The sequence below is a fragment of the Macaca thibetana genome, chromosome X, assembly GCF_024542745.1.
Source record: "Macaca thibetana thibetana isolate TM-01 chromosome X, ASM2454274v1, whole genome shotgun sequence".
NCBI classification, from domain to species: domain Eukaryota; kingdom Metazoa; phylum Chordata; class Mammalia; order Primates; family Cercopithecidae; genus Macaca; species Macaca thibetana.
Genome location: NC_065598.1, coordinates 43,456,286 through 43,483,224, shown reverse-complemented (window position 1 = coordinate 43,483,224; position 26,939 = coordinate 43,456,286). Strand labels below are relative to the sequence as shown.

General features: G+C 39.4%; 1 protein-coding gene across 4 annotated transcripts in view; it reads left to right on the top strand.

Annotated features, from left to right (window-relative positions):
• Positions 1-26,939, top strand: part of MAOB (monoamine oxidase B) — a 713,383-nt gene that overhangs the window by 606,051 nt on the left and 80,393 nt on the right. Inside the window, exon 1 of one of the 4 annotated variants that reach the window (XM_050775653.1) lies at positions 1,170-1,389. The exons of 2 other annotated variants lie outside the window; for them this stretch is intronic. The gene's annotated coding sequence lies outside the window, so the exon portion shown is untranslated. Of the gene's footprint in view, positions 1-1,169; positions 1,390-17,656; positions 17,727-26,939 lie in introns of those variants that run through there. One more of the 4 variants, XM_050775654.1, reaches the window with a different exon arrangement.

The window sequence follows — 26,939 nt, the reverse complement described above, 5'->3', positions numbered from 1 at the left end:
CTAAGAAAAGAATTTCTAGTTTCTTGGGCTATATATCAACTGGGCGTTCTAAAACGTCACTTCTCCTCATCACTTCCATGGTAGCACAATTTCCTGCTTCCCTCCTAAATCACTAGTGCTCCACCAGTCTCCTTTGCCAGCTCCCTTCCTTTGCCTGCTTCTACTTCTTTGGCCACTAATGTTTCCGGTTTCAGGAAGTGGAACCATATTCTGGCCAGGTTTCAAGCCAAGAGTCTTGACATTTGTAGCAGACATTGCAGGGATCTCACCAAATCTCCTTGGCACTTATTTTCATACACATGAACTTAAGGCCTCTGTCTGATGCTAGTTTTTGCCCGCAGGCTTTCTCTGGCCACTGGAACTCCTCTTGGCTCAAACCCAGGCAGGCGAGCAGTGGGAGTGGGGCTAATGTTTTCCCAAAAGCAGCCATCAGTCTATGACTAACATGATTTGATGGATGAGCAACTCATCTTCCTCATCTCTTAGGATAGCTAAATTGTGCTCCACAGTGTCTCCCGGATTTCCCCCACAGTTGCCCACAGTGGTAACCACTTAACTGTCTCCATGCCCCTCCATTTTGTTTTTCTATTATGATAAAATATACCTAACATACAATTTACCATATTAACTGTTTTTAGGTTAGAGTTTAGTGGCATTAAGTACATTCACATTGTTGTACAACTATCACCACCATCCATCTCCAGAACCATTGCATCTTCTCAAACAGAAACTCTGTACGCATTAAGCAATAACTCCCCATTCCCTTCTTCCCCAGCCCCTGGCAACCATCATTCTACTTTCTATCTCTATGCATTTGACTGCTCTCATACAGAATGTGTCCTTTTGTGTCCGGCTTATTTCACTTAGCATAACATCCTCAAGGTTCATCCTTCTAGTTCATTCTTACAGTAAAGGAATTACAAACTTGTGAATGGGAAAAAAACAGATTGGATATTTTTTAGTCACAAAACATATTTATTTTCAGAAGTGATGCAAACATAGTTGTTCAAAGACAAAGCTAAATATTTGTTGACTTTCACCTCATTCCTGCCCTCCTGAGGTGACCCGTGTTAACAGCCTGGTGTATTTCTTTCACACATTTCTCCTGGAAGGGCAATTTTTCTAAAATGTAAATCTCATGAGGTTTACTCTTCTGCTTCAGATCTTTCCATGGACCCCATTACCCCCAGGATAAAGTCTGAAATGATGGTTATGGCCCAGAAACACTGAAGACCTGAACTCGACATACTTCGGATGCCTTGTTTCCCGTGACTCTTCCTAGGGCTCTGTAGCTACCCTGATCCACTTTGAAGTTCTTGAATAATCTGCAACCTCTGGCCTTTGTACCTGCTTCTCTCACGTGTAGTCTTCCTAGTACCCGTGACTTAGGTAACTTTTGATCATTCTTCCAAATATATTCTAAAATTCACTTTTAGTGGTCCTTCCTCGTCTGACAGACCTGTGTGAATTACATTAGAGCCTGCAGCCAGAAAAAAAAAAAAAAAAAAAAAGCTTTTGGGCAAAGAGTCAGTCGCTGTAGTTCAAGTAAACAATGGTTGTTCGTGGAAGTGAATGAGGAGGGAATATGGGTGCAACATCGACAATACCTGCTACAACATTTTTCATGAAAACCTCTGAATCACTTGAAAGAGCAATGATAATAATGATCAATCTTATTGGTTCTAAAATTTTATCTTCATAAGATTTTAAATAATAGCTTTGTTGAGACATTATTCACATACAATTCACCCATTTCAAATGTACAATTCAGTGGGTTCTCATAGAATCACAGGGTCTTATGATCATCACTCCAATGTAATTTTTGAACATTTTGTCCCCCTAAAAGAAAACTCCACATCCCTTAGCAGTCATTCCTCATTCCCCATCACCACCGTCAATCTCTCAGCTCCTTATAACCATTAATGTACTTTCTGTCTCTAGATATATGCCAATTATGAACATTTTATACAAATGGAATCAAACACTGTGTGACCTTCTGTGTCTGGCTTCTTTCATTTAGCATCATGTCTTCAGGGTTCATCCACGTTGTAGCATGGATCAATATTTCATTCCCTTTTAAGGCCAAATAATGTTCTATAATATGGGTATACCATAATTTATTTATCTTTTAATTAGTTGATGGACATTTGGGTTCTTTCCAATTTTTGGTTATTATGAATGGTGCTGCTATGAACATTCTTGTACAAGTTTCTGTGTGGAGATATTTTTATTTCTCTTCGGTATATACCCAGGAGCGAAACTGCTAGATCATACGGTAACTCTTTGTTTAACCTTTTGAGGATCACCCTCTTAAGATTTTAAAGTATGATCTGCAGTGATTTACTGAATGTCACATAGTGCAGGTACACCTACAAAGTTATCATTTTGTGCTGCCTCCTGGATCGAGGGTAGAGATGCCAGGATTACTGGGTTGCCTGTGCCTCTCATATGCTTTTCTGAGATGGTTGGTTCTGGGAGAGATCCTTTGGGAAAAACTCTTAGCCTGTTCAGCTTCTTTAGGTAAGACGCTGTCCTGAGGCTGACCCAGTTCTGGCTAGTTCTGACCCAGTTCCAAACGTTAAGTAGAGCATCCATGTACCATGCCAAACCATATCATTCCCATCCTTTGAAAGCTGACTCTGGGCCATCTTGAGTGTTGAAATCAAACCTAAACCTCCTCTATGTAGTTAAGCCCAAAGCCCAAATAAGATGTCATATTGGCAGGAATAAATCCACTCATCAAAGTTTATCCATCTATGGTTTGACGTGATTGTTTCCTGGATTGTAGGTATTCCTGGAAAATAATTTGAAACAAGGTAAGCATCCAGGAATGAAATGCAAACTAAATGGAAATTAAGACACATTCTAGTTTACCATTCATAAATGGCACAAGACCAATGAAGCTAAAACATTTATCACTAAGAAAATGATTATCCTAAGCAATTATCCTAAACAGTAAGCATTTGGTAAGTAATATATATATGTGTGTGTTTACAGATAATTTATGTATATACTGTATATAAATTTATGTTTATAAAATAAACAAAATGTTCCACATGAAAACTCCAACTAAAGAAAATACATATATATTTAATGTATGCATGTATGAAATGTGTTTACCTACATGAATATATTTACATATGCATATATTTCGACATTATGTTTAACATGTAGTAAATATTTTCCTTCGCCTAGAGTTACAGATACTGATGCCAAGTTCAGTTCCTTAATTGATGAACAATAATTATGTTGTATTCATCAGTTTAAAAAGCATAATATAAACAATGTTATTAAATTCCAAGATTTACACTGTAATCTAATAGAGATGTATTAGTGGTGTTAAAACAGGTTAAAACAGCAATTAAAAGAAATAGCTCTCTAGCTTTGAAAAAATAATATGCATCTTTCTCTACATCTCCCAATCTGATCATTAGCCTGTAATTGAAGTAAATTTCATAACGTACCAAGTAGTTGACCTTTGGGACAGCATTTCTATCAATTTACTTGTATCGGTTATTTTTCTGAAATAGAGCGGGTTAGTAGCAATGTAAAGGAAGGTGGACTGTGATTTATAGAGAAGTTTGCAATTATGTGACTAAGTGCTTAATTTAGGGATCTCAAAAGTATAAGTTTATAAAGAAAATTGATCATTTGTAAAGATAATTCAGGAAATAGTCCAGTAAATGAAATTGCCCCTTTGGTATCATGACTAAATAGGGGTTTTTTCAACTAATTCTGGGTGAATTATTTTTATAAATTTACTTTAAAGACCTACCATTTAAAGACAACTACTCTTAACTTTAGGTATGTATTTTTTCCAGCCTCTTAAAAATATATACATTTGTTTTGGCTATGTGTGTGTGCACATGTGTACCAACCACACATTTGTATTTGCAGTCATAGTATAGACACGATTTTGTATCTTTTCAAAGATACAAAGATGTATGATTTTCTAACATAAGCATTTTCCATATTATTACAGTCTTTAAGAACATAATTTAAGTAACGTCAAATAAGGCATACCATAGCTTACTTAACTAATACCAGACTATTGGACGTTATGTATTGTGTGTGTGTTGTTATTATAAATGACAGTGCACTAAATATATTCAGAAATAATTACTTATTCCCATATTTGGTATTATTTCCTTAAGATTGACTCATAAGGTAACAATTCCTGATTTTAAAATACGTACAGTTTAATGTCTTTGACAGATACTGCCAAATTGTTTTTCTCAAGTACTTTACCAGTTACTCTTCCAGCCAACTTTGTTTCGTCACACTGTTGGGATCACTTAATAGCATCCTTTGCTTTATCAATCTTTTCCAAATTGAGAGTGAATGTGGTATTCTAACTTGGGAGGTGAAAAATGGTTATTTTTCATTTTTAATTGCTGGCAAAGTCAAATATTTTTCTTGTGTCTCTTATTATATTTTCTGGAGAGGTTATTTTTATTTCATTTTTTTGACTTGTGGTTAGAATATGGGGTGGAATCCATTCTTCTTCCTGAATGAACCAGTGTTTGTTTATGTTTATGTTTCTGAACTGGGTAGGTAACTCATAAAAGAAATGTTTTAGCCAAGCCGTTGAGTTGCTTTCTCTGACTTTAAGAGCCTTTATGCCCTTCCGGTGCATGTATTCAGTGAGTGTCCCAATTACTTCCAGTGTACAGATTTCACACCCAGGTGTATGGCCAATAGCCACAGGGTGAGTCCTGATACTGCAATTAAAGTGGCCTAATCCAATAAGTAGACTTCCTTGAACATATTTTCTGTATGGTATTAGTGTATGTAAAATTTGTGCTGTGATTCTACTGCTTTCACAAACCTTTAGTGAAACTCAGTGGATTCAAAACTCACTTTTCCTAAGATGACTCCCAAATCTCTGTATTTTCAGCTGAGTTAACAAATGTGAAAAGAAATGTTTATTGGCTTTGAATTTGGGTCAGTTAAGAGAGACCAGGAATTGGGGAAGCATGAGATAACAGATGGACATAGTAAGACATAGCACTAAGAATACACATGGAGAACCCCACAAATACAATACAGGGTAAAGGAAATAAAGACTCATAAAATCAAACATAAATCCAGAGGGACAAAGAAGCACAGGAGAACATAACATCACTGCATAATATTCTGGATTTAGAATTTTGTCACTAAAGACATAGAAAATGTAATTTTGCAACTGTAGGTGTAAGGGGTGACATTGCCATTTTGAGTTGACAAAGGATTTACTTCTTTGTTCAGGAGGAATTTGTAAGGGAGCACAGGTTTCTCAGGTCTGGATTATACCTCCCTTCAGCATGATGGAATTGACCATTCCTGTTACAAGAGGCTTTACCTTTCAACTTGGGTTGCTGACTCATTTGACAATTTTGGACTATGCCCAAAGCTTGAGAATACAGAGAGTTTGTTCAAAGTACTTAAAAATAGACACACACACACACACACACACACACACGTTTCAGCTGGAGCATAATGCTAAAATACATTTAAAATGTAAGAAATTTCTGTAAGTAGCTAGTACAGCATTGAACAGGTATCTTTCTTTTCAATAATCTAACAGTGCAGGCCTAGAATTTAAATACACCAGAGGAAATAATAATTAACAAAGCCCTTAAAATAACTCTTTAAAATTTCAGGTACTTACATGACATTCAGCAAGGGAAGCATTTTAGTTTTCCAACAAGTGCCCAAAATGGTGTTACTGATGAAAAGAAACTGTAGACTTTAGACATGAGGCAGATAAGTGATGGAGCTGCCATTATGCTATTGATATTTGGGGGTCTGTTTTGAATCCTTGTCCGGGTGAAAAACTACCCTTCTGCTCTGGTACTTTACATTTTTTCCTTGACAAAATTTTGTATTAAATTTGTAGTTACAGAAACATTTGGAACAGAAAACTTAGGACTAAAAGTTTTAGAGGACACCTGTGATCAAACGGTCACCTTGACATTAAAATACGTTTTTGATATGTCAGATTTTGAGTAGAAATGCATTCTGGTGGACCCACTAGAGTAAGTTCTTTGCAAAATGAATTGCTCTTCATCCTTCTGAGGTGAATTAATTGACTTGTCTGAATTCTTGCCTGCCAGCAACAAATATTTGTTGAGGATGGCTACATGCCAGATATTCTCCCGGGTGCTAGGGATAAAGCAGGAAATAACACACGCAAGATCTCTGCTTTCACAGAGCTTATTGTCTAGTTGGTGGGGGAGGGGGGCGGTCACATAATAAATTACCAAAAGGACCAAAAAAATAAATACTTAGCTCCCTACAAAGTACTGCTAGTGATAAGTTAATCGATGAAAAGTAAAATAGGGAGGGGCGGAGCAAGATGGCCGAATAGGAACAGCTCCAGTCTCCAACTCCCAGCGCAAGAGACACAGAAGACCAGTGATTTCTGCATTTTCAACTGAGACGCAAATGACTCTGTCTGACAGCTTTGAAGAGAGCAGTGGATCTCCCAACACGGAGGTTGAGATCTGAGAAGGGACAGACTCCCTGCTCAAGTGGGTCCCTGACCCCTGAGTAGCCTAACTGGGAGACATCCCCCACCAGGGGCAGTCTGACACCCTACACCTCACAGGGTGGAGTACACCCCTGAGAGGAGGCTTCCAAAGCAAGAATCAGACAGGTACACTCGCTGTTCAGAAATATTCTATCTTCTGCAGCCTCTGCTGCTGATACCCAGGCAAACAGGGTCTGGAGTGGACCTCAAGCAATCTCCAACAGACCTACAGCTGAGGGTCCTGACTGTTAGAAGGAAAACTATCAAACAGGAAGGACATCTACACCAAAACCCCATCAGTACATCAACATCATCAAAGACCAGAGGCAGATAAAACCACAAAGATGGGGAAAAAGCAGGGCAGAAAAGCTGGAAATTCAAAAAATAAGAGCGCATCTCCCCCGGCAAAGGAGCGCAGCTCATCGCCAGCAACGGATCAAAGCTGGACGGAGAATGACTTTGACGAGATGAGAGAAGAAGGCTTCAGTCCATCAAATTTCTCAGAGCTAAAGGAGGAATTACGTACCCAGCGCAAAGAAACTAAAAATCTTGAAAAAAAAGTGGAAGAATTGATGGCTAGAGTAATTAATGCAGAGAAGGTCATAAACGAAATGAAAGAGATGAAAACCATGACACGAGAAATACATGACAAATGCACAAGCTTCAGTAACCGACTCGATCAACTGGAAGAAACAGTATCAGCGATTGAGGATGAAATGAATGAAAGGAAGCGAGAAGAGAAACCAAAAGAAAAAAGAAGAAAAAGAAATGAACAAAGCCTGCAAGAAGTCTGGGATTATGTAAAAAGACCAAATCTACGTCTGATTGGGGTGCCTGAAAGTGAGGGGGAAAATGGAACCAAGTTGGAAAACACTCTTCAGGATATCATCCAGGAGAACTTCCCCAACCTAGTAGGGCAGGCCAACATTCAAATCCAGGAAATACAGAGAACGCCACAAAGATACTCCTCGAGAAGAGCAACTCCAAGACACATAATTGCCAGATTCACCAAAGTTGAAATGAAGGAAAAAATCTTAAGGACAGCCAGAGAGAAACGTCGAGTTACCCACAAAGGGAAGCCCATCAGACTAACAGCAGATCTCTTGGCAGAAACTCTCCAAGCCAGAAGAGAGTGGGGGCCAATATTCAACATTCTTAAAGAAAAGAATTTTCAACCCAGAATTTCATATCCAGCCAAAGTAAGTTTCATAAGTGAAGGAGAAATAAAATCCTTTACAGATAAGCAAATGCTTAGAGATTTTGTCACCACTAGGCCTGCCTTACAAGAGACCCTGAAGGAAGCACTAAACATGGAAAGGAACAACCGGTACCAGCCATTGCAAAAACATGCCAAAATGTAAAGACCATCGAGGCTAGGAAGAAACTGCATCAACTAACGAGCAAAATAACCAGTTAATATCATAATGGCAGGATCAAGTTCACACATAACAATCTTAACCTTAAATGTAAATGGACTAAATGCTCCAATTAAAAGACACAGACTGGCAAACTGGATAAAGAGTCAAGACCCATCAGTCTGCTGTATTCAGGAGACCCATCTCACACGCAGAGACATACATAGGCTCAAAATAAAGGGATGGAGGAAGGTTTACCAAGCAAATGGAGAACAAAAAAAAGCGGGGGTTGCAATACTAGTCTCTGATAAAACAGACTTTAAACCATCAAAGATCAAAAGAGACAAAGAAGGCCATTACATAATGGTAAAGGGATCAATTCAACAGGAAGAGCTAACTATCCTAAATATATATGCACCCAATACAGGAGCACCCAGATTCATAAAGCAAGTCCTTAGAGACTTACAAAGAGACTTAGACTCCCATACAATAATAATGGGAGACTTCAACACTCCACTGTCAACATTAGACAGATCAACGAGACAGAAAGTTAACAAGGATATCCAGGAATTGAACTCATCTCTGCAGCAAGCAGACCTAATAGACATCTATAGAACTCTCCACCCCAAATCAACAGAATATACATTCTTCTCAGCACCACATCGTACTTAATCCAAAATTGACCACGTAATTGGAAGTAAAGCACTCCTCAGCAAATGTACAAGAACAGAAATTATAACAAACTGTCTCTCAGACCACAGTGCAATCAAACTAGAACTCAGGACTACGAAACTCAATCAAAACCACTCAACTACATGGAAACTGAACAACCTGCTCCTGAATGACTACTGGGTACATAACGAAATGAAGGCAGAAATAAAGAGGGTGTTCTTTGAAACCAATGAGAACAAAGATACAACATACCAGAATCTCTGGGACACATTTAAAGCAGTGTGTAGAGGGAAATTTATAGCACTAAATGCCCACAAGAGAAAGCAGGAAAGATCTAAAATTGACACTCTAACATTGCAATTAAAAGAACTAGAGAAGCTAGAGCAAACACATTCGAAAGCTAGCAGAAGGCAAGAAATAACTAAGATTAGAGCAGAACTGAAGGAGATAGAGACACAAAAAACCCTCCAAAAAATCAATGAATCCAGGAGTTGGTTTTTTGAAAAGATCAACAAAATTGACAGACCACTAGCAAGACTAATAAAGAAGAAAAGAGAGAAGAATCAAATCGACGCAATTAAAAATGATAAAGGGGATATCACCACCGACCCCACAGAAATACAAACTACCATCAGAAAATACTATAAACACCTCTACGCAAATAAACTGGAAAATCTAGAAGAAATGGATAATTTCCTGGACACTTACACTCTTCCAAGACTAAACCAGGAAGAAGTTGAATCCCTGAATAGACCAATAGCAGGCTCTGAAATTGAGGCAATAATTAATAGCCTACCAACCAAAAAAAGTCCAGGACCAGATGGATTCACAGCTGAATTCTACCAGAGGTACAAGGAGGAGTTGGTACCATTCCTTCTGAAACTATTCCAATCAATAGAAAAAGAGGGAATCCTCCCTAACTCATTTTATGAGGCCAACATCATCCTGATACCAAAGCCTGGCAGAGACACAACAAAAAAAGAGAATTTTAGACCAATATCCCTGATGAACATCGATGCAAAAATCCTCAATAAAATACTGGCAAACCGGATTCAGCAATACATCAAAAAGCTTATCCACCATGATCAAGTGGGCTTCATCCCTGGGATGCAAGGCTGGTTCAACATTCGCAAATCAATAAACATAATCCAGCATATAAACAAAACCAAAGACAAGAACCACATGATTATCTCAATAGATGCAGAAAAGGCTTTTGACAAAATTCAACAGCCCTTCATGCTAAAAACGCTCCATAAATTCGGTATTGATGGAACGTACCTCAAAATAATAAGAGCTATTTATGACAAACCCACAGCCAATATCATACTGAATAGGCAAAAACTGGAAAAATTCCCTTTGAAAACTGGCACAAGACAGGGATGCCCTCTCTCACCACTCCTATTCAACATAGTGTTGGAAGTTCTGGCTAGGGCAATTAGGCAAGAGAAAGAAATCAAGGGTATTCAGTTAGGAAAAGAAGAAGTCAAATTGTCCCTGTTTGCAGATGACATGATTGTATATTTAGAAAACCCCATTGTCTCAGCCCAAAATCTCCTTAAGCTGATAAGCAACTTCAGCAAAGTCTCAGGATACAAAATTAATGTGCAAAAATCACAAGCATTCTTATACACCAGTAACAGACATCAAACAGAGAGCCAAATCAGGAATGAACTTCCATTCACAATTGCTTCAAAGAGAATAAAATACCTAGGAATCCAACTTACAAGGGATGTAAAGGACCTCTTCAAGGAGAACTACAAACCACTGCTCAGTGAAATCAAAGAGGACACAAACAAATGGAAGAACATACCATGCTCATGGATAGGAAGAATCAATATCGTGAAAATGGCCATACTGCCCAAGGTAATTTATAGATTCAATGCCATCCCCATCAAGCTACCAATGACTTTCTTCACAGAATTGGAAAAAAACTGCTTTAAAGTTCATATGGAACCAAAAAAGAGCCCGCATCTCCAAGACAATCCTAAGTCAAAAGAACAAAGCTGGAGGCATCACGCTACCTGACTTCAAACTATACTACAAGGCTACAGTAACCAAAACAGCATGGTACTGGTACCAAAACAGAGATATAGACCAATGGAACAGAACAGAGTCCTCAGAAATAATACCACACATCTACAGCCATCTGATCTTTGACAAACCTGAGAGAAACAAGAAATGGGGAAAGGATTCCCTATTTAATAAATGGTGCTGGGAAAATTGGCTAGCCATAAGTAGAAAGCTGAAACTGGATCCTTTCCTTACTCCTTATACGAAAATTAATTCAAGATGGATTAGAGACTTAAATGTTAGACCTAATACCATAAAAATCCTAGAGGAAAACCTAGGTAGTACCATTCAGGACATAGGCATGGGCAAAGACTTCATGTCTAAAACACCAAAAGCAACGGCAGCAAAAGCCAAAATTGACAAATGGGATCTCATTAAACTAAAGAGCTTCTGCACAGCAAAAGAAACTACCATCAGAGTGAACAGGCAACCTACAGAATGGGAGAACATTTTTGCAATCTACTCATCAGACAAAGGGCTAATATCCAGAACCTACAAAGAACTCAAACAAATTTACAAGAAAAAAACAAACAACCCCATCAAAAAGTGGGCAAAGGATATGAACAGACATTTCTCAAAAGAAGACATTCATACAGCCAACAGACACATGAAAAAATGCTCATCATCACTGGCCATCAGAGAAATGCAAATCAAAACCACAATGAGATACCATCTCACACCAGTTAGAATGGCGATCATTAAAAAGTCAGGAAACAACAGGTGTTGGAGAGGATGTGGAGAAATAGGAACACTTTTACACTGTTGGTGGGATTGTAAACTAGTTCAACCATTATGGAAAACAGTATGGCAATTCCTCAAGGATCTAGAACTAGATGTACCATATGACCCAGCCATCCCATTACTGGGTATATACCCCAAGGATTATAAATTATGCTGCTATAAAGACACATGCACACGTATGTTTATTGCAGCACTATTCACAATAGCAAAGACTTGGAATCAACCCAAATGTCCATCAGTGACAGATTGGATTAAGAAAATGTGGCACATATACACCATGGAATACTATGCAGCCATCAAAAAGGATGAGTTTGTGTCCTTTGTAGGGACATGGATGCAGCTGGAAACCATCATTCTTAGCAAACTATCACAAGAACAGAAAACCAAACACCGCATGTTCTCACTCATAGGTGGGAACTGAACAATGAGATCACTTGGACTCAGGAAGGGGAACATCACACACCGGGGCCTATCATGGGGAGGGGGGAGGGGGGAGGGATTGCATTGGGAGTTATACCTGATGTAAATGACGAGTTGATGGGTGCAGCACAGCAACATGGCACAAGTATACATATGTAACAAACCTGCACGTTATGCACATGTACCCTACAACTTAAAGTATAATAATAATAAATAAATTAAAAAAAAAAAAAAAAGAAAAGTAAAATAGGATGCAGTAATGGGGCAGAGTCAGGGAATGCCTCTTCCTTAGAGAGAACATTCAAACTAAGATCTGTGATCCTGAATATGTACCTGTCAGGGAGGTGAGCATTACAGGATGTGGAAACAGTTACTACAAATCCCCGAAGGCGGGAACAACCTTCCATTTTCAAGGAACAGAAAGAAAAACAATGTGGCTGTAGTAGAATGAGCAAGGGGTGGTAGGAAAGACAACTAAGCAAGGGTGAGGTCATATAGGGGCCCTGTAAGTTAAGTTACAGGGTGAGACTCCTGTTTGAAATGGAAGTCCTTAGAAGATTTGAAATACAGAAGTGTCATCAGTTGAATTTTGTTTTGAAAGATACCCTGAGATGTGTAATTTAAAATCTTAGAAAGGCAAGAGTTGAAGGAGTTGCAGGCTTTTGCAATAGTCCCAAAGAGAGACGATATTGTCTTAGACCAAGGTGGTATTAGTAAGAGTGCTGAGAAATGGTTGTATTCAGGTGACGTTGACTTGCTGATGTATTGATTGGAGGCCAGAGTGGTCAGGAAGAAAAAGAAACAAGGACAATTCCTGGATTTTGGCCTGAACAACTGGGTGAATTGTGTTAACATTATTGAGATGGAAATGACTAGAAAGGAACTGATTTGGGAGAGAAAACTTAAAAGCTCTGTTTGGGACATGTTATATTTGACATGTTTATTACATAAAGAAAGGCACAATTAAGTAGGCAATTTACATATCAAGTCTGAAGCTTCAAGGCTACGGAATTGGTTGAGATCACCTGTGAATGACTGAAGAAAGAAGAGGCTCAAAAATGGAGTCCTGGGACTCTCCAATGTTTAGAGGTTGGGAAGAGAAGAATCCAGCAAAGGCATTTAAGAAGGAGCAATGAGTTAGAGAAGAAACCCATGGAAGCCTGTGGCTCAGAAACAAAGGGAAGACAGTGAGTCAAGAAGGAAGGCATGACCAAATACTGCTAAGAGAACAAGTCATTTAAGGACAAAGGTGTGCCCACCAGATTTAGCAATATGAAAATCACTGACATCTTTGCCAAGAGCAGTCTCAGTGAAATAGTACAGATGAAAGTCTGACTGCAGTGAGTTGGGGAAATAGAGATGGGGAAATAGACGCAGTGTGTATAGATTATTCTTTGAAGAAGTGCTGTGAAGGGATTCAAAGGGAAAGGGAGGTATTTGACCACATATTTTTTGAAGATGGAAGATACCAGAACATGCTCATGTGCTCATAGTAATGATCCAGGACAGAAGAAGAAATTGATGATGCAGGAGAGAAAATATATGATTAGCGGATCGAGGCCCTGATGGGGATGGGATCTAAAAACTGTGGAGAGGATTGGCTTCCTTAAAGAAAGAACACTTCATTTAAGTCATAGGAGGTAAAGTTTCACATACAGGCACAGGTGAAGGTGTGTGTATAGGTGGGTTGACTATGAAAAGATGAACAAGTTCTCTCATTTTCTCCATAAAAATGAGGCATCATCATCAGCTGAAGAGGGATGGAGGTGGGATGGTGTCATGTAGGAAGTTTAAGAAGAAAAGATATAAAGCAGCCATTTTGTACAGTGGAAAATTAAAAACTATTGTTCAAAACTATGATTCATTTAATGGTAGGAAGGCATCTGTCAAATACAGTGGCCTTAATTTCAGAAAAGAGATGTTAAAGTATTCTTTCTGATGATGATTAAGCAAAAGATACTGCTTGGATTGCTCCAGGTTTATAATAAAAATGTTATCGACAGAAAAAATTGCTTTATGTCTTCTCTGCTATGGTTGATGGACATTCATCCAATCCATGACACAAATTATCCATTTGTTTTGCTCTAGGTTAAAAAGAGAGTGGTTTTAGACTCAGTAATTTTGTGTGTGTGTGTGTGTGTGTGTGTGTGTGTGTGATGCATAGTTTGAAGGAATATTGAAAGCTAGATGGTTATACCAATATTGTAAGACTTGATCTATAGATAAATCATCTATATTGGATCCAAGGATGATGAGAGATGCTGTAAAAAGTTCCAAGTTGTCAATAATCATTTGTAGGCAGATAAATGTGCAGGAAAAGTAGAGGAATCATTAATTTCCAGGCCCAGCCTGCTCATCACCAGACAGCAGCAGCAAGTCCAATATATGCAAGTAATTCTACACATATAATCTTAGTATCAACTCTGTCTGGAAAGTATTGTCCCCATTTTATACATTGGAATTAGGAGAAGAAATTACTTGCCCAAGATTCCACAGTGCCTCAGAGACAGAATGGTGTTAGAACCTAAGTCTTCCAATTTCAAACCAAATACTTTCTAAGATGTTGGACTCATTCATTAATTGAACAAATATTTGTTGGGTATTTGCCATGTTACAGGCACTGTGCTGAGTTCCTTGTGTATGTTACCTCATTTTTTTCACAGTTACTTTACGAGATAGGAGTAAACATTTTTACTTTTTTACAGATCAGGAATTTGAGATTTAAAGAAGGAACAAGTTTTATCACTCAGTCCGTGGCAGACCCAGAATATGAAAGATGCCTAATTTTTGCACAGATGTTAAAATTTCTTTTTCAAAGTCGTATGAAGCCAATTTAACATAAGGAATTAATTAAAACAATTCGATTGGCAAGAGTTGGGACCTACCACTCAGCATGATATCTCGATATTCTGACTAAAACACCTGGATTTGTTTTTGAATTGGGGCGACTGAGCAGATGTCCTAAAGTGAATGGGGAAAATAGATCTCAGCCACAGGCCCCCCTGTAATAATTTGCCCAACTAGCAATAGATATTTTGTTTTACTCTAAATCTTTGCACTACTGGTAATTTCTGTATGCCAGGTCTTCTTCTGATGCTTGACCCTGACAACTGCATTCAGGGCGTCTCGCTGAGATCTAGAATGATTCTTTTTTTAAGTATAAATTATCTCGAAGGGATTGAATCTAATAAAGGTATAAGTAATTCCATCTGCGTTCCATTTGAGGCCTTGTCTTCACAAACATTGCCAGCTTGTTTTGGCTTTTGTTAAATCGTTTCATCAAACCACGAGCTGGGTTTTGGCCAAACACGGAAAGGTTTCAACCTATCTCCAATCTGTTGGTATGAAATAACAGGAAAAGCCTCTTTCCAAAAATAATTTGAGTGAAAAGTTAAAAATTATGGAGCTCCCCAAAAGATTCTTGTGGATTTAGATGCAAACTCTGCCTCAGTCTGCCTTCTCCTAGCCAGCCATGGTATCCTCCTTCTTATTATGGGTGGTCCAATAAGGGATAAAGTATTTACTGCTGTGGAAAATCCACACTAGGGAGTCCTAACACACCCTGGGGCCTGATTAGGGCAAATTCTCTAGAAGAGGTGACACTTGAACTGGTTTTGGGGGACGAGGTGGAATTACATGAAATCTCAGCAGAATAAATGCCTGGAAACACTAAACAGTGCAGAGTGTGAAAAGAGCCACAATGGGGGGAAAGGATTTCAGTGTTGCCAGAGTGTAGGATGTGGAGCAGAAGGAAAAGAGGCTAGACAGATTGGCAGAGGGCAGGTCTTGCTAGATATTGCAGGGTATCATGGGTAAGATGGGATACGGAACCTGAAAGACTGAAGCATGAAGCCCAGGATTTAGGTTTGAGCTCCTAGCCCAATGACTGGGTCCAAGTAATAAGGCAGAAGGAAACCTGGGAAAATCAGTAGGATTTGATCATGTATTGGTTCAGGTTTGTCAGTGACCCCTACTTTGTAAATATGCTTCACATACAGGAAGGAGGAATTTCCTCAGTGGGTTGACAGAAAGCCCTGTTGGGGAACAGGAAGAGCCTCCATCTTTGGAGCCATGCAAGCAGCTGACTTGAATCTGTGAGGGCTCAGGAAAATGGTGTCTGGCCTTTGCTGAAGCCACATTCCTATTAATGGAATGAGGCCTAGATGGTAGCTTAGATCAGAGGTTCTAAATTGGTAGCCCATGGACCAAATCTCTCACAAGTTGGGGCTGGCTCGCCAGTGTTTTAAAATTTGATTTTAGTGTTTTTATTCAGCTCTCCAAAGCCCTTGCTCTTGGCTATTGTTTTACACTTGCCTATCTCACACTTTACCTACTACTCTACTCAGTTCCCTGGGACTTTTGGGTTTCCAAGTCCTAACTTGGAATGAAAAATGAAGACGAAATCTTGCCAGAACCTCAATACCTCTGACTCCGAGACAAGTCCAGGTAACATAACTTCCAGAGGCTAGCACTTGGGAAGTGGGAGGTGGGAGTTGTTTTCAGAGCAGCAAGAAGTGGGGGAGGAAATTCTTTGCAGCCATATTGGCAGGATCTTTCCTTTTCTCAGGAAGGCAGAGGCCAGGGTGGGATGGACTGTAGGACTCCAGGAAAGTGCTTTTGGAATGTTAGCCTTGCTGCAAGATTTAATTTTATGTGGAGATGATCACAGAATAGGTAGTTAGTGGCCGAGCGCGGTGGCTCATGCCTGTCATCCCAGCACTTTGGGAGGTCGAAGTGGGCGGATCACCTGAGGTCAGGAGTTCAAGACCAGCCTGACAAACATGAAGAAACCCCGTCTCTACTGAAAATACAAAATTAGCTGGGCAAGGTGGCACATGCCTGTAATCCCAGCTACTCAGGAGGCTGAGACAGGAGAAAGGCTTGAACCCAGGAGGCGGAGGTTGCGGTGAGCCAAGATCGCGCCATTGCACTCCAGCCTGGGCAACAAGAGCAAAACTCCATTTAATTTAGATTTAGGCTGCTGCCAGAGACACCGACTGTAGACTAAAGCAGGGAGAATTAGCTCCAAAGCACTGGGACAGAGGCCATCTGCTTGTGAAAGCAGCTTCTAAGAAAACACACCTGTTCCCCTACCCCTTCCTGCTCCTTCCCACAAGCCACTTGCCTTAATGGTGTTTGCCAAGAGAGCCATACCTTTGCCTCTTTTCATTGCATTTGTTTATCTGTTTCAAATTCTGCATGCAAGGCCCATTCTAATTGAGTCAATAAAATAAAATTCTCTAGGATGCTAGTTGTTGTGTTATGACTTCCAATAATCTTTGTTTTTGTTCTCTAACTACAGTTAGGGATTGTAATACCTTTATGTTGTCTTCCTATTTTAGCAGGAAGGGTGCCACTCAATCCCCAGCGACAGATGAAGAAGCAGTTGTAGCTTGTGCATTGCTGTTTCAATGATAACTTTAGCCCTGGATAATGCCCCTGGTTATGTATGTTGCTCACAGCTTCAGTGCGCGTGCGCGCGCGCGCGCGCACGCACACACACACACACACACACTTACATGCTAGACACTGAGCATGAGTCTGTGCCCTCCTATGTGAGTCAGAGTCTATATACTGTTAGGGTGGTCCTGTACAGTTTTAATATGAGTCTTTCGGGTTAGGCTTTAAAAAAAAGAAGAAGAATCTGCTTGGCTTGTGATTATTGAAGCCAATGTTTTTAATGCCAGAACTGATTCTTCTACTGCTTGTGACTTCTGTTTGAAAGTTGCTGTTAAGGTCTTAAGGAAAGGATTTTCCCACACACATGTTTCTGAATAACCTATTCTGGTCAAGTTCACAGTCTTGACCTGCCACCATCTTTCATCTTACCTGGTCTGGGTGCCCAGAGACCTAGAGCATCTGAGCTGGCAGGATGGAACTTCTTGTGCCTGGGCGTGTCAAAACTTTTCCTTGGCACTGAGAAAGACAATGAGGCTCTGAAGGCAGAAAATTTCTTGGTGAGTTGAATAGTTATATAATTGTCATTGACAATCATTGAATTTTAAAGTAGAGTTTAATGAGAGATTTAAACATTGTACACTTTTAAAATGCTATAGAATTTGTATGAAGCATAGAATTTGTATAACCTTGGCAATGGCTAATTTTTTGATGGGAAGTTCAGGAAGCTTTATTTCTTACTTAAGTTCTAGATTATTCACATCCCCTCATTATTATTTACTGCTCTGTGTTGAATGGAGAAAGGCCTCTCCTTTATTGTGTTGCTTACAGCTCCAAAGCTGGAACTCAGATTTTTTTTTTATTTAATTTTACTTTAAGTTCTGGGATACATGTGCAGAACATGCAGGTTTGTTACATAGGTATACATGTGCCATGGTGGCTTGCTGCACCTATCAACCCGTCATCTAGGTTTTAAGCCCCGCATGCATTAGGTATTTGTCCTAATGCTCTCCCTTCCCTTTCTGCCCACCCCCTGACAGGCCCTGGTGTGTGATGTTTCCCTTCTTGTGTCCATGTGTTCTCATTGTTCAACTCCCACTTACCAATGAGAACATGCGGTGTTTGTTTTCCTGTTCCTGTGTTAGTTTGCTGAGAATGATGGCTTCCAGCTTCATCCGTGTCCCTGCAAAGGACATTAACTCATTCTTTTTTATGGCTGCATAGTATTCCATGGTGTATATGTGCCACATGTTCTTTATCCAGTCTATCATTGATGGACATTTGGGTTAGAACTCAGATTATTAAGCTTTGTCACTATGAGGCTCACCCAACTGCTTACTTAACATCTGTTTGGGCTAATGCCCCATTCCCCAGTTCCAACAGGTCACTCGAAATAGTGCTTCTTCTAGGAACTCCCTCTCTGCTCTCTTACCCTCTCCCAACTTCTCAGCACTACTGACAACATAAGAAAAGCCAGTCTGGAGTGGCTACCCAGGGTTTTCATCACCATGTTATCCCCAAATGGATTTAATTAACAGTGAAGTTAGTAAAGTTAGTACGGAAGATAACATTTCCTGTGTATATTAGTTGCCTAGGGCTGCTGTGACAAAATTCTACACCCTGGGTGGCTTATGACAACAGAAATGTATTGTCATATGGTTCTGGAGGCTGGAAGCCCAAGATCAAAGTGTTTGCAGAGTTGGTTCCTTCTGGAGGCTGCGAGGGAGAATCTGTGCCATGCCTCTCCCTCAGTGTCTGGTGGTTTGCTGGCGATCTTTAGTGTTCCTTGGCTTAAAGAGGCATCACTCCATCTCTGCCTTCATCTTTGCATGGAGTTCTCTCTATGTGCATGTCTCTGTTTCCAAAGTTCCTCCTTTTACAAGGACACCAGTGAGATTGGTTTAGGGCCCACAGTACTGACCTCATTTTAACTTGATTACCTCTGTAAAGACTATCTCCATATAAGGTCGCATTCTGAGGTTCTAAGGGGTTGGAACTTCAACATATGAATTTTGAGGTGTACTCAATTCAATTCACAACACTATGCTACCCAAATTTACTTATCTGGCCATCCTCCAGCTCCTCAGAGGTGGCAGCAAACTTTCCCTTCCTCCTTGCTCTAGCTGAGGACATCGCCCCCATCTTTGGTGTACCTTTGCCTGGGTGATCCTGTCAGACTGCATGGCCAGGAAAAAAAGGGAACTTTCCCTGTCCTTTTCCTTCTCTTCCTTCTCCTTCCTTCCTTCCTTTCTCTCTCTCTCTCTCCTTCCTTCCTTCCTTCCTTCCTTCCTTCTTTCCTTCTTTTCTCCTTCCTTTCTTCCTTCCTTCTTTCCTTCTTTTCTCCTTCCTTTCTTCCTTCCTTCCTCCTTTCCTTCCTTCCTTCCTTCCTTTCTCTTTCTTTCTCTCTCTCTCTCTCTCTCTCTCTCTTCTCTCTCTTTCTCTCCTCTTTCTCTCTCTTTCTCTCTTTCTCTCTCTCTCTCTCTCTCTCTTTCTCTCTTTCTCTCTTTCTCTCTTTCTCTCTTTCTCTCTTTCTCTCTTTCTCTCTTTCTCTCTTTCTTTCTTTCTTTCTTTCTTTCTCAGAGTCTTGCTCTGTCACCCAGGCTGGAATGCAGTGGCACCATCTCGGCTCACTGCAGCCTCCGCCTCCCGGGTTCACGCCATTCTCCTGCTTCAGCCTGCCGAGCAGCTGGGACCACAGGCGCCTGCCACCATGCCCGGCCAATTTTTTGTACTTTTAGTAGAGACGGAGTTTCACCGTGTTAGCCAGGATGGTCTCAATCTCCTGACCTCATGATCCGCCCGCCTCGGCCTCCCAAAGTGCTGGGATTACAGGCGTGAGTCACTGCGCCCAGACCATCATTTTCTACTTTTTTGTAACTTGGCTGTACCAAATGTACTTGTGACCTCCCCAGGCAGCTCCTTTTCCAAATACCTGTAGTTACCCTCTTCCCTGCCTTCATGGTGCCTTTTCTGTTAGACTTTGTTCTTTTCTAGAGGCACATCATGTTTTGGACATCAGTCTAAGGAACCCACCATCAGGTTTAGCCACATTGACCAAATTGACCAGTTGCTTTAGGTATGTTTTTCAAAAAATATAAGAACTTTCTGCCCTCAAGAGAATCACTTTTATCCTCTGTTGCCCAATAAGTTATTAAAGACTAAGAAATTATATAAATAGTATATAGTATCTTTATGGAATTATGTGATACATTAACTTGAGGCTCTGAACAAGTCCAGCAGAATAGAAACCAGTTTAACTTTTTTCCAGAAATTTCTTATTATGAAATTTTTCAAAGAATTGTATAGTCAACACTCATATACCAACCAACTAGACTCCACAATTAATGTTTTTGCTATATTTGCTTTATTCCAGTATATCCAACTATTTATCCCTCTCTCCATCTATCAATCCCTTTTGATTTTTGATGCATTTCAAAGTAAGTCACAGACATCATGACATTTCATCCCTAATTATCTTAGCACATCTATCCCTAAACAGCTTTGTTTAAATCAGCATTTCCTTATCATATATGAACACAAAAATCACCTATTTTCATTCACATCTATCGATGACACCCAAATTTTAAGCTCCACAGGGCAGACTTTGGGCTAGATGCTTTGGGGTCATAAAGATACTACCTCTGTAATGAAATCTCCGCTTTATGACATTGCCACCCTGTCTCATTTAGGTTGATCACAGACTGGAAGTGGCCTAATTTAATCACCTTATTTTATGGATGGGGGAAGTGAGTCCCAGAAAGGTGAGGACTCTTGTCTGAGGTTATGCAGCCAGGAGGTGGCCTTTTGGGCATACAGCTTTTTCTACTGAAGGGCAAAGTTCTGCCTTCTTTTTGACCAGGTGGTGTTTTCATTTGGTTCTGGTCCTTGCACACTGCTGACTCCTTTGGTCTTTGTTTCACAGGTTCGTGTCGGGGCAGGCTCACTAGGCTCCTAGAAGATGGAAGCAGGGCCAGCCTTTGGCATCACTGAATGACTCCTTTGTAATTTTATTTCTTCCAATCACTGATTACCTCACATCCAGATTTCTTTTCTTTGGTAACTCCCACATTTTGTCCTCTTTTTCTAGATCTCCTAATCTATCTTCTCCTTTTTGGTGAAAGGGGATGTTTTCCTGGAGAGGTAGTCAACATACTCTATAGCAGACCTCTAACCCTCTTCATGACATTTGTAACACCTATCACAGAATGGGATCTAGGGAGGGGGTGACCCAAAGCAGAAATGGTAGCTCTCCAGTTTTATATTCTTCCTTAAAGATGTTTGTGATTCTAAACATTGTGTTGGTAATCCATAGGAGGGCTACTATCATAGCAGTGAAATATTTCATCCTCAGATCCCCATCAAAGAAATGATCATGGCATTTTAGAATAACTGAGGGAGTACAATTGCTTAAGGAAATGGATACCCCATTTACCTCAATGTGATTATTACACATTGTATGCCTGTGTCAGAATATTTCATGTGCCCCATAAATATACCCACCTACCATGTACGCATAAAAATTAAAAATAAAAAAGGAAATGATCATGGCATCACATAATTATCTTCTATACTTAAAAAAACAATTTTCTTGAAAGAGTGTATGTTTATTTATTTCATACACACTTCCTCTAATTCCCAGAAGGATTTGAGGCAGGGAAATTAAAAGTTTAGTTTTATTGAACAGTTTTTATAATGAATAATATAACACACAAACCCGAGAAAGACAAAGCTGTAATTTCTGTGTTTGATTCTTTTATTCATGGGAGACTATGTTGAGGTAAAGCAAAAACAAATTTTGTCTACCACGATTACAATACATAAAAGATAGTCAACGCCTTTCAAACAACAAAGGGTAGAGACAAAAGCTTGGTTATTAAACAAGACTCATTATGATTGCTGACATTTTAGAAAATGCAATCATTTGCATATAAAGTGTGATGAAGAGACAATTTTTATGGTTTTAGACATATTCTGAAAGACCTTGGAAGGCAATCTCATTCTAGTATCTCAAAGCGGCTGCATCTGGAGAAAGGTTTCTATGGCAACTTATGAACGCTTGATGTTTTTTATCTTTTTCAAGAGCATAAATCATCCCACAGCCTGAGGCTTCAGTAAAGGTCTCCATTATTTTACAAGCTATTGCCATTTGTTTTTATGTTATATATTTTGATTGTCCTAGAGGAAACAGAGCAAAGGTTACCATGTTTCCAAGAAGGCTTGCAGTCTATTTTTTTGTTTTCATTTTGGGTGACAAGACGTGAATAACATCATCTTAAACATTGCTTCTCAATGATCAAAATGATGGTACACATTGCAATATTTGGTTTATGTCATGTGTTGTTTAGATTTTCCCCAAAATTGTGACTGGTGCATTTTCAGGAAGAGAAGCCAGTTTGAACTTAAGGAGGAGGAACTGTTTGGCCAAAACACCCCCTAATATGTAGTTCAGTGGGGCTGCCCTGGAGAATGCTGCATTGTTCCACATGCCTGCAAATATTCCTCTAATGATATAGTCCCAAGGCTTTGGACATTGATAGACTCCAACATACTCTTTCCAAGAAAGTTAATTTAAAAATTCTGATTTTAAAACTCTGCATGTTTCAAGAATTTTGTTTTAGCAACATGGATCTCTGTATGTTATAGGAGGTAATAAGGCTGAGGCAACACACGTTAGGACACAGAAACAGAACCAGGTTTCAGACCTAGCTCTGCCATTGCTAGCCGTATAGCTGTGAGCAAGCCCTTGAATCTCTCCGAACCTCCTTTTACTAATCCGCAAAATAGGAGTAACGATGCCAGACTCACGGCATTATTGTTAAGGATTGAATGTGTGTGAGTGCTGGAAACTGTGCAATGCTGTACAAATGTAAGGTGGTAATTATTATTGGCTGGCTGTCTTTCTTTCCCTTTGAAAAAGTCAAAAGTTTATGTTACCATTTCTGGATGACCAGAGGAAATCAGTTTCAGTATGTCTTAAGTATTTTAGTTTCTCATACTGTATTTAAAATATTTTACTTATGCAGACATTGATCACTACAGCCATTTATTTATTTATTGACTCAGTAATCAAATGTCATCTCTGTAGAAAGGTTTTAAATAAATTAATTCTACAAACATGTAAGTGCCAACCATGTTCTAGAATTGAGGAGACAAAGAATAGACAATTAAATTCTTATTGTTCAGGAAATAAAAGTTTTATGAGCTTCAAGGCCACAGCATAAGCTGTTCAGGTGGTGCCCTGCCCAAGGGCATTTGGCTGATGAAGTGGAAGGGGGGTGTAATGCAGCCCCCCACTCTGCCAGCCAAGCCATTTGCATGCACCTTGTGAGCCGCATTCGCCTGAAGGAAGGACATGTTTTGGAAATTTACTAGCCACGAGTGTGTGCCTTCTTGCAATTTACACAAAGGCATGAGTGAATGCGCTAGCAGTGGCCCTGATGCTTGTATGATCTGTGACGTTAAAGAGAAGATTTGCAGTGTTTCACTGTGAAGTCGTGCTTGTTATCTGGAGTCAGGTTGCCTGAATTTGAATACTGGCTCTGCTACTTGCTAGCTGTGTGACCCTTGTGCACATTACTTGGCCTCTCTATGCTTCATTTTCTATATCTGCCTGCCTCATAGTTATTGGGAGGATAAATAAGTTCTTAAAACACTTAGAATAGCGGCTGGCACACAGTCAATGCTCAAAACGTTAGCTGTTTTCAGTGATGGCTTTACTGTTCAGGGTTTCCTTGCTACTCTGTGTTGAAAAGTTCAACAATTAACATCTAAATTCTACCTACAAAAACCACTTTTATGAATTTGATGTCAAATTGGTGATATTTATCTCCTTACCTCAGACCTTTTTGTGTGTGTTTGTGTCAAATAACTAGAAAGCATTCTCTTCAGAGAAATCAAAGAATTCCAGTTATGTGATCAGAAGGTGACTTGGTGGTTTTTAGAATTTTCTCATAAAACCATTGCTTTGTCAGAGTGATAGAGGTGATGAGGGATGTTTGCATATTCTTGGTTTTTATAATCCCAGCACTTTGAGAGGCCGAGGCAGGCAGATCACCTGAGGTCAGGTGTTCGAGACCAGGCTGGCCAACATGGTGAAACTCCATCTCTACAAAACTCCAGCTCATCTTTTTTTGTACAAAAAAGTACAAAAATTAGCAGGGCGTGGTGGTGCTTGCATGTAATCCCAGCTACTTGGGGAGGCTGAGGCAGGAGAATCACTTGAACTCAGGAGGCAGAGGTTGCAGTGAGCTGAGATTGTGCCACTGCACTCCAGCCTGGGTGACAGAGTGAGACTTCGTCTCAACAAAACAAAAACAAACAAACAAACACGAAAACAACAACAGGAAAAAGAAATCCCAAGGGAATGCCTATATAGTTTACCAGGATTACAATAGGGATTCTTTGAAGTATAGTGAATTTCATTGTCACTTTTGGTTCACGTGATTCCGTCTCTCTCTTTTCATAACTTTAAACTGTGAAAGAGTTCTTATGTAGTGTTTTCAAGACTATTAACTTTGCATTTTAATTTTTAAAAAAAGTTTTGTTAAATATCAAAGTTTGATATGAAGAGTGTGAAACAGATTGACAAAGCCAAGCATGAGGCAGGTGGCGATTTTGATTTTATCCTTCCCTTTGCATTCTGGCTCCTCTAACTGCCCTTAAGACACTGTAAAAAGGGCACTTGTGTGTTACCGCCACTGTGTATTTCCCAGTCTCCTACAGCATCTAACTTGGGCCATTTTCCTTGGCAAAAAACTAAAAGTGCAGAATGCTAATCATGTTGCACATCACTGATTTCTAAGTATTTAAAATAATTTGGGTGTCCACATGTAATTGAGATTGTCGTCACTTTTACGAAAACTTCTCCAAGTAAACTTCTCAGAAGAGAGATGCAATATTTGTATAATTTCATAATATTAAATATTAGTCTACCATTATTTGTGTGTGCTGTGCTATGATTATTCATCCAAGGGCCTGTCATGGGGACGTAGGGACTGCTTCTGAAAGTGCCAAATTACCATTTGTTTGTGAGACTATAATTGATACTGCATGTTACAAGTGTCATTAGGTTTTTAAAAAGATGAAGTGATGATAAGCTTGCTCCTAAATTGTTTGCAAAGGTTAAATATCTGTGAGAAAAGCTGGTATTTAAGATTCTTATATTTAGTCAGATAGCAGAATGTTTTAAGACACTGTATATCAATCAGCGTATATGTAGAGTTACTGTGTTTTTAATTTTTTCTTTTTTGTCCAAGGGTAGTGGTTAAGAGTTCAGGTTTCGGGTTGAACTCTGACTCTGCCACTTACTAATTGTGTAACCTACAGTTAAGTCACTGAATGTCTCTAAGCTGCCATTTTTTTCTTTTTAAAATGAGGATAATAATATTCCTCAGCATTGTGGTAAGGATCAGTTGAGCTTTTTGTGTAAAGCGCTTCACACAGACCAAAGTACTTCATGCATTATGATGGTGGCTGTTATTACTGTGGGTATTTTAATTTTTTTTTTTTTTTTTGAGACAGAGTCTCGCTCTGTCACCCAGGCTGGAGTGCAATGGCATGGTCTCAGCTCACTGCAACCTCCGCCTCCCAGATTCAAGTAATTCTCCCTTCCTCAGTCTACCGAGTAGTTGGGATTACAGGCGCCTGCCACCACACCTGGGTAATTTTCGTATTTTTAGTAGAGACGGGGTTTCCCCATGTTGGCCAGGCTGGTCTTAAACTCCTGACCACAGGTGATCCGCCTGCCTCGGCCTCCCAAAGTGCTGATTACAGGCTTGAGTCACCGTGCCTGGCCGGTATTTTCATTTTTAACAAACAAATTGTTACTTGCATTTTATGAGGATATTATTGCATAAATGTTTAAATAGTGGTGATTACATTGTCTAATGTTTTTAGGGCAAATGTATTTCTGCTACTGTATCATTTTTTTTGCAATAATATTGCACTTGAAAATTTCCATACTTCCCAGAGGATATATCATCTCTCATATTTTTGTTTCTATGGCAAAATGTGTTAAAAGTTCCAAACAACCAACATAGAAAAGAACTCTTGGGAAATAACTGTCTTGTAAGTGAGGGACGCTCTGTAGAGTTAATTGTCCTTGAGCAATCAAATCATTAGTCCTTTTATCATTCATCATTGAGGGAGGCTTTTGAGCTACCTCTTCTAGACAATCTTAATCACCTCTTGACCAGTCTCCAACTCAGTTTCCTATGTACCCTAACCTTCTAAATTGCAGTGACTTCCCTAAGCCACTGATATTTGGACCAATTTTTTTTTTCAGATCAATTTCTGTCAGTTGATTTCCAAAAAGCCTCTTGACTACCCCCTATGAACATTAGTGAGCTAAATTGTAAGTTATTTCCAGCAACACATTTTTGTGTTGCCTTTTTTAAAGATATTTTTGTAATTTTCTATTTATAATTGTTTAAGGTACATGAGCATAGAGAGCTCTGTTATTTGTTTTAATAACTGTTCATATTTAGCATCTGATATTATTGGGTAAATACATTTACTAAAAGACAGTACCTTTTGTGGAATACAAAATGCTTAGTGTATACAAGTGACGTTGTATTTCCTTCTGAACCCTTTTGTTTAAGCCTCAGCATGCTCAAGCGGTTTATCTCAATTCAGTGATAACAGCTGTTGCTATGACTGCATGTTATTTCATTTGTTGAACTGATGCTTGATGAGAAAAATGTCATTGTATTGTTTGTAATTTTGAATTTAAATAGAAGTGGTTTTTTTTTCCTTATGGAGGTAAAATTAGGAAA